Genomic DNA, 12787 nt, shown 5'->3' with positions numbered 1-12787 from the left:
ATATCCCAGAAGGTGCACACACACCCGTGATATCGTTCCTAATATCCAGCGGGAAAGAGGCTGATTTTACTTTCGATATCGCAGTGGGTGTACACCGCCCCCAAACCTCGGGTATCGTTCCTAATATCCAGGCGGGAAGAAGATGACATGGCTGATAATATCGAAGGGGGTGGACAACTCTTCTGTGATATGGTTCCTGATATCCAGGGGGTGAATGGATGATATTACTCCCAATAAAGTAGGAACCGTACAGCCACCCTGGGATTTTGTCCTTAATAACCACAGGGGAGAGGTGATATTACTACCAACATCGCAAGGGGTGTACACACCTCCTGTTATATTGTTTCTCATATCCAGGAAAGGAGAAGATGGTATTACTACCAATATTGAAGAGATATACAACCCCCATGGGATATTGTTCTAAAGATACAGGTTGAAAGAGGATGAGACGCCATCCAATATAACAAGGGGTGTACACCCCGCCTGTGATGTGAATCGTAAAACCTAGGAGAGAATGACATTGCTTCCAAAAACACACGGGGTGTACACCCACCCTGTGACATCGTTCCTGTCATCTAAAGGAAGAGATGATGATACTAGTCCCACTACCGGAGAAGGTACACACCCCCCTGTGATATTGTTCCTCATAACATGTGGGGGAGAGCATGATATTCCTTCCAGTATGACAGTGGCTTGACACTGTTTGTGATATTGGTTCTGCACACCAACTCTGTGCCCCTCGTTTCCCATGCGTTCTCTCCACACTTTTGGAACCTCGGGGGAGTCTTTGTCTTTGGTTACAGATGAAGAGAAAAAGGGTCTGAGAGGTTAAGCAAGTTTGTTACTGGAAAGCGGTTCCGATCCAGACCCCAAGAGAGGTTTCTTGGATCTCACAGAAGAAAGAATTCGGGGCGAGTCCATAAAGTGAAATCAAGTTTATTAGGAAAGGAAAGGAATGAAAGAATGGCTACTCTGGCCGGGCGCAATGGCTCACTCCTGTAATCCTATAACTTTGGGATGCCGAGGCAGCTGGATCACCTGAGGTGAGAAGTTCGAGACCAGCCTGGTCCAACATGGCAAAACCCTGTCGCCACTAAAATACAAAACATTAACTGGGCGTGGTGGCAGGTGCCTGTAATCCCAGCTACTAGGAAGGCTGAGGTAAGAGAATCGCTTGAACCCAAGAGGTAGAGGTTGTAGTGAGCCAAGATCACGCCACTGCATTCCAGTTCGGCCAACAGAGCGAGACTCCATCTCAAAAAAAAAAAAAAAGAAAAGAAAAAAAAGAATGGCTGCTCCATAGGCAAAGTGGCGCCAAAGGCTGCTGGTTGCCCATTTTCATGGTTATTTCTTGATCATACGCTAAACAAGGGTTGGACTATTCATGAGTGTTCCAGGAAAGGGGTGGGCAATTCCCAGAACTGAGAGTTTCTGCCCTCCCTTCTAAGACCATGCAGGGCAACCTCCAGATGTTGCCATGGCATCTGTAAACTGTCGTGGCGCTGGTCGGAGTGTCTTGTAACAGCTAATGCATTATAATTAGCACATAATGAGCCGTGAGGACAATCAGAGGTCACTCTCGTGGCCATCTTGGGTTTGGTGGGCTTTGGCCGACTTTACTGCAACTTGCTTTATCAGCAAGGTCTTTATGACCTGTATCTTGTGGGGACCTCCTATCTCATCCTGTGAGTAAGAATGCCTAGCCTCCTGGGAATGCGGCCCAGCAGGTCTCAGCCTCCCTTTACCCAGCCCCCATTCAAGATGGAGTCACTCTGGTTCTCGTGCCTCTGACAAGTTGGCCTGGGTTGAGTGTTCTCTAGTGTGTGGTTGTTGGAGCTGTTCCTAGGGGTAAGAGGGATTGTCAGTAGGAAACAGGCCTCTGTTAGCCCGGGGACTGGCACTCTGCCCCAGTATGTCGGCCTCATTTTAGTGGTGGCAAAACTGGGGCTCAGAGACATCAACTCCCTCATCCCGAACCCCCAGACTGTCAGTGGTGGGCTGGGGTTTGAATGTGGGGCTTGAAGACCCGTCATCTCCTCTGGTCCCCCAGTCTCTGCTGCACAAGAGGAACAGGATCCCAGGATACAGGCCCCTCATGGCACCAGCCAGGGTGGGTGGAGATGGGGAGGCACAGTTCCAAAGCCCCCCGGACTCTGAGGCAGGTCGGGGACCAAGAGCAACCCTGACCTAGGGGCCCCACCCCGAGAAGAATGGCTGCAGGTCCAACCCAGCGGGCACGAAGTCTGTCCTCAGGCAACGTGACGGCGCTTCCGGCTGCTCCAGCCAGGCCGTGCTGTCTTCGTTTCCAATCATGCGGCCTCCTCTCCAATTCCCAAGCCCAACCCACAGAGACAGCGATCTGGAGTCCACGTGAGGTTTGTCAGCAGTTCTGACGCGCTGCTTCCTGCCAGCCCCGCGGCTGGTTCTGGAAAGCTCTCTGCTGCCCCCTGGTGGGGAGGCTCAGGGTAGGGCTCTGGCTGCAAGCATGGGGTCCCAGAACCTCCTGGCTCTGTCACCTCTGCTAGGTGGAAAACCAACCCAGGATTGAACCAGCAGATGGGTGCCTGATTCCTTATTATCAGAGCTCCATCCACTGGCAAGTCTCTCTGCGGGCCTCAGTTTCCCCTTCCATTAAACGAGGGGCTTGGGGGATACCAAGGAGGGGTAACTGCTTAGTGAGGATGGGAGGTTTCTTCTGGGGAGATGAACACATTTTGAAACTAGATGGCGTGAGTGGTTGCACAGGACTGTGAATGCACAAATGCCACCACATTAATCGCGTTGAAATAGTTAATTGCATGTGATGTGAATGTCACCTCATTTAAAGTGTTTAAAAGAGGGGCCTGGGAGAGTGCAGTGTACGTGAGAATCACGTGGGACACCCACAGTCTCTGAACCTCGGTTTCCTTGCCGTAAACTGGCAAAGAGACCGTGTGAGCTGTGTTCCCTGGGGCCCAGAGATTCCAAGAAGGAAAACCTGGGATTCCTGGGACTGGGATGAGGGCCGGGGGCCGGAAGGGGAGGGGCATGTGGGGATGGCTGCGGTCAGCCCAGATAAGGCTTTCAATACCAAGTACCAGCGTCTACACAGGCGGAGATCCCTGCATCTCACTTCCCGCAGGGCTGACCAGTGGCCAGAGGTGGGACTAGCCAGGCTCGGCCCAACCAAGTCTGGGAGCAGAGGACACTGACTGAGGGATCCCCGTCGCCACCCTCACTGGCCTGTGGCTCTCCTGACACCACAAGAGAGGTCCAGGAGCTGACCTTGGGTCCTAATGGGGGACACCTTCCTGGCTGCAGGCTGACAGGGTGGTGTGGTGGTCAGTGTACTGGGCTCTGCGTCTCCGCCCCTACCTGCTGTGTGACGGTCGGCCAGACACCTAACCTCTCTGTGCCTCTATTTCTCCAATGGCGAACAGGGACACTAGCATCCCCCACATCCGGGCACAGTGGCCTGAAGGTTAAAGGCAACGGCGGCACGAGACCTACAGCAAAAGCTCTGAGCAGGGAGAGCAGGGAGGTGCCCAGAGTTCCACCACCATCTCCCCTCTGGCCGCTGAGGAAACCTAGGCTCATGGTGACCTGGCCCAGGTCTGTTGGACTCACAGTCCTTCTCATCCCCAAGAGGGCTGCCACCAGGGAAGGAGCTGGCCCCTAGACACAGCCCAGGAAGCACACAGGGAAGGATGCCCTGGGGACTTTGGTATGTTATTGCAAAAAAAACCATTTATTGCTATTTGAACCCTGTTTTCATGCCTCCATTTCCCAGAAAATGAGCCACGGAGACACCAGGAGAGGCAGGAGACCATCCTCCTTGCACAAAACCCATTCCCTCGGATGCTGTCCTCAGCGAGGGTGGCTGAGGGTCAACCAGGGGGCCCACCCGCAGAGTGGCAGAGGAGGTAGGTTGACCCTGCGGACGTTGAGTTCTGTGGCGAAGGTCCTGGCCTCCTGGTAGAAGAGGATCGACTTCTCGCGGTCCAGGAGGAAGTTGTGGGAGATGGTGGCCGGCCGCGTGTAGATCTTCAGCCGTGCCTTCTTGTTGCCCAGGTCCACGGCAGCTGCCAGTGCCAGCTGGTAGTACCCGGCTGCATCAAAAGGGGTCCTGAAAGGGACAGGCCATGCTCAGCAAAAGGGGGACTCGGAGCCCGTCTTCCCAGAGGCCGTTCCTGTCTCCAGGTCATTCCACATGTCCAGCCAATGCTGGCTCACCCCATGAGCCCCGAAGCCTGTGACACTGCTGTGGTCTCAGCTGCAGGTGGGGATGACCCTGACACCCCTGGAAGCCTTCCTGACTGTCCCTACGCCCCACTCACCCCACGCCTCCTGCCCCAGTGCCACCCTCTCTGCAGGCAGTGGCTGCTTTCCCCATGGGCTGAGGTCAGGGCAGATCCTGCCTGCTCTGAGAGTTCCATGCAGGACCCGTGGCTCCAAGCCACAGCAGGGGCACAGCGTTGAGTGACCCAGGCTCCCCTCTGGCCCCTTTCCATGCTGACCATTTCCAGGCCCTCCACGGGCCAGGCCAGGTACAAAACCATCTCACAGGTGTCCTCTCTGGCAATGTTCCCTGAAATACTGACGGAGTGTGACTCCCCAGACTTCCACTCCTGTTTTCAATGCATCTTTGGCTCAAACTCACCATCCCTGGATTGGGATGCCGTCTCCCAGACCTCCTCCTTGACCCTCCCATCCCCCACCCGGCTTCTCCCCAGGCACCTCCTCCACATGGGGGTCACCCAAGGGACCTCTCTAAGACCCATGCCTGGCCTGTTCCTCTTTACCATCTCAAGATGGCTCCCAGGGCCAATGAGAAAGTCCAAGATGCAGCAGTCCATTCCCTCACTGCCCCGCCCCACACACAGAGCAGGGGCGTGAGAAGGCCCCGAGTCACCGCCACTGCTCATCCAATGCCCCCCAGCCCAGCCGAACACTGGACTCTGTGCTGGGTGCGTGGCTGAGCCTAACGTCCTTGCTCCCAGTCTGAGGGACCTTTGAGTGAACACTGACCACACAGGGTGGCCCGGGCTGTGGCAGAGGGAAGCCCAGGAGGCCCCAGACTCAGCCGGGGGTGGAAGGCAAAGGCTTCCTGAAGGGGTGGGGGCTTCCCAACTAAACAGGAAGGAGCCAGCCAAAGCATATGTCTCTGCGTGTGCCTGTGCATGTGCTTGTGCACGTTTGTGTGCCTGTGTGCATGCCTGTGTGTGCGCGCGCCTGTGTGTGTGCATGTGCCTGTGTCTGTGTGCATTTGCATGTGCATTTCCATGTGCCTGTAGTGTGTGAAGCAGCTAGTGAGTGGCAGGCTGAGCCAGGACACACCTAATCCACCCTATTCCAGGGCTCACTCTCATGTGTAGACTAAAGGGGACCCCATTTTAGAGGCAATCGGCAAAGATGCCCATTTACCCCTGCTTCTCTGCCAGCCTTCCAGGCTCCATCCAGCCCGGCTTTTTCTCCCACTCCTCTGGGCCCTGGGTCCAGAGCCTCCTATACAAGGAGGAGGGTGTAGCCTTGGAAAGACAGCCGCCCTTGGGGAATTCCAAGGCGGCCTCCCTGTGGGAAGCTGGCCCCCGCTGACAGCATAGTCACGATGAGGCCCAGAGGGCTGTGCATGGGAAGGAGGTGAAGGAGGACTGTGCACGGGAAGGAGGTGAAGGAAGGTTGTGCACGGGAAGGAGGTGAAGGAAGGTTGTGCACGGGAAGGAGGTGAAGGAAGGTTGTGCACGGGAAGGAGGTGAAGGAAGGTTGTACATGGGAAGGAGGACTGTGCATGGGAAGTAGGTGAAGGAGGCCTCTGCCCCTCGACCCCAACCGTGGACTTTGGCCTCTCAGGTACTACTTGGCCCTTTCCTTTCTCCTGGACAGGCGGAATGGGCGGCAGGCTTGACCAAGAGAGATAAAGGCCTCTTCTGGGAGGCCAGTCCCCCTGGGTCCCAGGCGAGCCCCTGAGCGGTGAGCAGCGTCCCTCTGGGCCTGACACCTGGCACCTCCCTGTCTGGCTGGGACTTGGGAGACCACAGGGACCACTTCTGACCACCAGGTGTCGCCAGCACTGGGCAGAGGCCTCCCGGGCAGCCCCAGGCCTGCGGTGGGGGAAACGGGGCGGGGTCTTAGGGCTGCCGCAGCTCCCCATGTTGTTCTAAGGCCGCCAAGATCTCGGCCCCTGGACTGGAGCGCCCTGGCCCCTCAGCCCATAAGGAGCACTGACGCGGCGCCGGTGCGATGCTGAGGGGGAGCGGTGCCTGCTGGGCAGAGGGGTGGAGACACCCCAGGTCTGAGTCTGCCAGTCCCAGCTCTCCACCCCTGCAGGGCTGGGGGCAGAGGGAGCACAGCACCTTCCCTCGAGACAGACCCGACCCAGCAAGGCCTCAGCCTGGCTGGCTGGGGCCCCGCCCCACTGCACCTGCCCTAAGCTGGGGTTTCCCTGTCTGTGAACCCAATGGTAAGACGCTGGGGTCCCACCCCACCCTTCCTGGGTGGTGTGAAGATTCAAGGTGTCTCGGGACTCCAGGAAGGAGTTGCTCAGTGCAGGCTGGCACCCTGGGCAGGCTTCCTAGAGGAGGTGCCAGGATTTGATCTTGCAACGTGGATTCAATGTGAGGATGTTGCCGTCCTCCGAAATGTCCTTCTCCCAACCCTGTTTTCTTTGTTAAATGCAACTTGACACTTGACTGTCAAGACTCAGCTTTGGTGTCACCTCCTCCAGGAGGGCCCCACTGACTACAATCCCCCTTCTTTACTCGGAGGCCACCATTGCACACTCATGTGTCAGCCTCCCTGGCTGAGACTGAGTTCCTGAGGGTGGGGCCTGGCCATCTTGGGAGCTGGGTTGTATCTGCTAAGCTTGCCGGCTCCTCCAGCTGGGTACAGAGCTTCAGGAGGCCACTGGGCCATTCCTAAGGAAGGCTGGAACCCAGGCCTCTGGGGTCTGGGTGGAGATCTCACTCCAAGGGGGCCGGGAACACCCCAAGCCCTGCCCCTCCTACCCACCTTCAGGTCGTAGAAGATGATGTCACCGAGCACCAGGTACACCTTCACGTAGTAGAGGGTCTCCTCGTCAAACTCCAGGGGCAAGTTGCAGAGCTACAGGGCCTTGAGGTAGAAGTGCTCCGCCAGCTTGCCATGGCCCAACCGGTGGTGCAGGGCTGCCAGCCGGTGGTAGTCCACGCATTCGTTCAGCCGGTCCCCTGGGATGCAGGCCAAAGGGGCAGGTGTGAGGACGCGGCTCCCTGGGGCAGGGAGTGCACAGGCCCCTCAGGAGCAGGTATGCAGACCCCGGGCAGCACACCTGGCTTGCCTCCAGGCACCTGTGGTCACCTGGGCAGCTCTGGCCAGTCCCTTCCAGGTTCCCAGACTCACTTTCACATCTGCAAAGCAGAACTAATAAGGCCTGCCCCTGTCTACTGTGAGGCTTTGGCAAAGTCGGACTTGGATGGCCCAGCTCTGTGCCTACACATAGCCACCTGCCTTTGCTCACTGGTTTTATGTCTTTTTTTTTTTTTTCCTTTTTGTGGAGAACGGGGTCTCGCTATATTACCCAGGCAGGTCTCGAACTCCTGGGCTCAAGCTATCCTCCCGCCTCTGCCTCCCTGAGAGCTGGGATTACAGGCGTGAGCCACCGCGCCCGGCTGCTCACTGGTTTTAACCAGGGGAGCCCAAAAGCCATGCAGTCCAGGTGCTCCCGGGACCCCGGCTCCAGGCAACCCAACGACGTGACATCTGACTCCTCCTGGGTGTGTCACGATCAGAACCCCTACCTTGGGGAGTCAGCTGCACACCTACTGTGTACTGGGCCACGGGGCACAAGGCGCTGGGGCATGTGGCCTGCCTAGGGTTCCCTGTCTCTGGAGGGGGACAGACGACCCTGGCACAGCACCAGGGGATACCTGGCCTTAAGGGGCAGACTGCTGGAAGGGGAACTGGGATTTTATCAGCCAGAGAGCCATGTGGTTGATAAGGGTGGGAAGGGCACAAGAGAAAGGGAATGTGCCACTCAGCCTGACACATACAGGAACCAACGAGATGCCTGGCATGTCTGGAAGGCAGAGGGCACACTGGGCGGCCCTTGTGGTCAGCAGCAGGAACAGGCAGAGGAAGCAGAGCTCAGTCAGGCAGGGAGCTCTGTACTGCGTGAGAGACCTCGGGCTGTGCCCCACAGCCAGACGGGGAAGCCAGTTGGGCAGATCTGCCTGCCTGGACAGGAGACCAGGAAAATCCAGCAGCTGTTTCAGCTCCTGGCCTGCAGACCTGGAGGCTGGGCTCTGGCAAAATGTGGGTCCTGGCAGGGTGGGGGCTCAGGGGACTTACCCAGAGTGATGCTGAGTGCTAGGGCCATGTAGGCAAACTCCAAGACCTCCTGGGGCTTCTCCAGCGTGGCCAGGAGTGCCACCAGCTTGTTGCACAGCTGTAGCTGCAGCTCCGCCTCGCGGTTGCCCGTAGTCACTGCCAGGGGCAGGGCCTGATCCTACCACACAGGCAGGTGGGGTCAGGTTTCCCGCAGCACCCACCTTGCCCACAGCCCTCCTCAGAGCTCAAACATGTACTTGGAGCTTCCCACGCCCCAGCTACCCCTGCACCTCGACACAGCTCTGTGCTCTGGGATAACACACAGTTCAGACACCCAAGTTGGGGGCTGAAGAGTCACCTGAGGCCCATCCAGCTACACTCGACAGCCTCAGACCAGCCTCTCCCACCTGGGCACCGGGGGTCTGACTGGGGGGAGCCAGCACTCCTCTCTGCTCTAAAAACACCACATTTATCTGTGCCCAGGGCTGAGCCACACTGTGAGCTCAGAGGAAGGGAGAAGCCATCCCACTTCGGGGTACATGCAGACCTGGGCCTCCCACTGATGCTGTGTGTCCTTTGACATGTCTCTGTGCCTCTCTGAGCCTCAGTTTCCTCATCTGGAAGATGGGGACAGGACTTCCCACTCATGGTTGCTTGAGGTCATCAGGTACAAAGGTACAGCCATTGTCACGTCCAGAGCCCGAGCGTTTGTCCCGGGCAGGGGCACGGTCAATATCATTCCGGTGAGACCACTTGGAAACTCATCATGTGCATGGGTGGCCCTGCCTCCAGGTGGGAGACCTCTACCGTGCCACACCTGTACCTCAGCCTCCAGGTGCCCCACTGAGGCCCACCCACATCAGCCCACAGGCCAGCTCACCCGGTAGAAGGACATGCCTTCCTCCCGCTCCCAGGCCCCATTGAAGATGTCTCCAGCTGCCTCAAACAGCTCCAGCCCCAGGTTGGGGTTCCCTGTGTACAGGTCCACATTCTGTGCCACCTGAAAGGAGACAGAAGTTCCCTCAAGACCCACACCTAGCGAGGTGGCTACGCGCACCTTTGCCAGCCTCCTTCCTCTCACACACTACAGGTACACCTGAGCATTTTTCAAACCCTGTGCATGAGGGCTGCCCCCACCACTGGCATGAGGACAATGAACTGATGCACCTGAGTGCCAGGAGGTGACTGAGCAGCTGCAGCCCAGGAGCCCGATACCTGTGAATCCTACCAACAAGGCTAGCCCTAGCCCACTCCCCCTGCACTCAAAACAGTCTCCGTGGCCCCCAGATTGCTGGGAGCCCAGCCCCTGGCTCCTTTCTGCGTTGCCACATCCCTGCCACATCAGCAGTGTTTGTGGGTGGGCCTGGTCCTCTCTTGGCCATGAGCTCTTGATCCCTCTCCTCAGCTCAAGGAGATATACAGCAGGTGCTCAATAATGAAAGCTTCACCAGGCTCGTGGGCTTCACAATTTGTTCCAGATCACACTGTGTTTGGAAAAGCCTCTGAAAACAGCCACTATGATAGATTTATTTTGTAAGGAGATGTGCCACGTGTCACTTGGAGCAAGCTCTTCTGTGTGTTAACTGAGTGGTCACATTATTTGAGCATGTGCTGTATACCAGCAGGTGCTGTGCACTGTGAGGGGCCACGCCTCTGCCCTCAGGGAGAAGATGCTGGCCACTGGGGGAGGATGTGAGGGAACCAGTTGGAGGGAGGGAAAAGGCACACAACAGGTGCTCAGCAGTGGTTTAGGAATGAGTGGATGGATGGATGAATGGATGAGGAGATGTAGACACATGGATGGATGGATGGGTGTGCGGATAGATGAATGCTTGGATGGATGGATGGATGGATGGGTGGGTGGGTGGGTGGAATTTTGTGTGTATGTCTGTATGTATGTATGGGTGGGTAGATAATGTATGGATGGGTGGAGGGTAGATGATGTATGTACATGTGGATGGATAGATGGTGGATAGACGAATGTGTGGATAAACAAATGGACAGATAGATGAATGGAGGGATGGATTAATAGGTAGATTGGTGGGTGGATGGATGAATGATGGATGGATGGACGAACGGTGGATGGATGGACGAACGGTGAATGGATGGATGGGAGAAAGGATGGATTATGGAAGGATGGAAGGATGAACAGGTGGATGGATGGATGATGGAAGCATGGATGGATGATGGAAGCATGGATAGATGATGGATGGATGGATGGATGGATAAACAGATATGTGGATGGATGATGGATGGATGGAAGGATGAACAGGTGAATGGATGGATGATGGAAGGATGAATGGACGGATGGATGGATGAACAGGTGAATGGATGGATGATAAAAAGATGGATGGATGGATGATGGATGGAAGGATGAACAGATGAATGGATGGATGATGGAAAGATGGATGGATGGAAGGATGGATGAATGGATGGATGGAAGGATGAACAGGAGATGAGTAGATGGATGGATGGATATATGGTTGAATGGATGGATGAAGGATGGATGGATGGAAGAATGAACAGGTGAATGGATGATGGAAGGATGGAAGAATGGATGGAGGGATGGATGAACAGGTGAATGGATGGATGGATGATAAAAGGATGGATGATGAATGAATGGATGGATGGATGGACAGGTGAATGGATGGATCATGGATGGATGGAAGATGGTTGGATGGATAATGGAAAGATGGATGGAAGGATGGATGGAAGGATGGATGGACAGAAGAATGGATGGATGGAAGGATGGATGGATGGAAGGATGGATGGACGGATGAAGAGGTGAATGGATGGACGAAGAGGTGAACAGAAGAATGATGGATGGATAGATGGATAGAAGGATGAACAGTTGGATGGATGATGGAAAGATAGATGGAAGGATGGATAGATGGACGAACAGGTGAATGGATGGACGAACAGGTGAATGGATGGATGGATGGACAGGTGAATGAATGGATGATAAAAGGATGGATGGATGATAGATGGATGGACGGAGGGATGGATGATGGATGGATGGATGGATTCGTGGAAAGACGAACAGATGAATGGATGGATGATGGAAGGATGGAAGGATGGATGGATGGATGGATGATGGATGGATGGATGGAAGGATCCACAGGTGTATGGGAAGATGATGGAAGAATGGATGGATGGATGGATGATGGATTGATGGATAGAAGGATGAGCAGGTAAACAGATAGAAGATGGAAGGATGAATGGATGGGTGGATGGACAGGTGAATGGATGGATAGACGGGTGAATAAATGGATGATAAAAGGATGGATGAATGGTGGATGGATGGATGATGGATGGATGGACAGAAGAATGGATGGATGGATGGAAGGATGAACAGGTAAATAAATGATGGAAGGATGAATGGATGGGTGGATGGACAGAGAGTGAACAGCACAGGGGTCCTCCTGCATCCCTTGCCACTCACCTGGATGTGCAGGTCACCAGCTCGCTCTGCCGCAAGATGTAATAGATCTTCCCTGCTTGCAGCCAGGCATACGCCTCCTTCTCTTTCCTCTGGAGGTCAATGAAAATCCCCAGACTTCGTTTGGTGTAGTCCAGAACAGATTTGTAGGCCCTGGAATCAGACACAGGTGTCAGAACAAGGGCTCTCATCCTCCTGGAACCAGTCTGCCTCCACCCGTGGGTCTGGTGACAGATGAACCTGGAATGTGGGGACTGGGAACGGCCCTCTCGTGTGTGCAGTGTTCTGCCCTTCCCAGGCTGCTGGGAGGGCCAGGGTGAACACACACGGCATGGAAAAGATGAAGGACATCCTTCTGAGGGAATCGAGCATCATGCTGCCCTGTGGCAGGAGGAGTGTGCTAGTCCATCTCCCCTGCCTCCCAGACATGGCCTGTGTCTTCTCCAGATGCACCAGGAGCCGTTAGTGTTCAGAGGCTATCTGGGCCGATGGTTCCCAAGGTGTGCAGGCATCACAGTCACCCGGAGGCCGGTCTGTACAGATTGCTGGCCCTGCCCCCAGAGCTTCTGGTTCCATAGGCCTGGGGCAGGCCCTAGAACTCCCACTTGCCACAAACTCCTAGGTGACATGGATGCTGCTCTACTGGTCCAGGGACTACACTTTGAGAAGCATGGCTCTAGCACACTGGCCCATTTCCTTCTGTGAACCTGAGGCCAAGACTGGAGCCAGTCTCCTGGGTCGCCATGGAATCTGGCTCCTTCCCTGCTCTCTCAGTAAGTCCAACACTCGAGGGGGTGTGACTGCAGCAATGTCACTGGGCCCTATGGGTGGGGTGGCCAGGGCCATGGTTACCCCAACAGGTCAGGATGCTTGGGGGAAGCCGAGTAGGTCACTTATGGGACGTGAGACCTTGGAAACCGTGCCCCAGGGAAGCAGGTGACACAACTGGCTCTGTCTTCTGTGGAAGAGAAGCCACAGGTGGCTGCTGTGGTCACATTTAAGGGGACAGATGAAGGCCAGGAGGGAAGATTCGGGGCAGGCAGAGGACAGACGACAAAAGCCACC

At 55.8% G+C, this 12787-nt stretch overlaps 1 long non-coding RNA gene across 1 annotated transcript; it reads right to left on the bottom strand.

Annotated features, from left to right (window-relative positions):
* Positions 1 to 3704: 3704 nt before the first annotated feature.
* LOC141409994 (uncharacterized) lies at positions 3705 to 7184 on the bottom strand. The gene is made up of 2 exons (XR_012433174.1): positions 6988 to 7184; positions 3705 to 4105 (listed from the first exon to the last, which is right to left on the bottom strand). It is a non-coding gene; the product is annotated as an uncharacterized lncRNA (long non-coding RNA).
* Positions 7185 to 12787: the final 5603 nt, after the last annotated feature.

This window comes from Macaca fascicularis, chromosome 3 (assembly GCF_037993035.2).
Source record: "Macaca fascicularis isolate 582-1 chromosome 3, T2T-MFA8v1.1".
Taxonomy (NCBI): domain Eukaryota; kingdom Metazoa; phylum Chordata; class Mammalia; order Primates; family Cercopithecidae; genus Macaca; species Macaca fascicularis.
The sequence above is the reverse complement of the archived record's forward strand: the minus strand, read 5'-3'. Positions and strand labels throughout refer to the sequence as shown.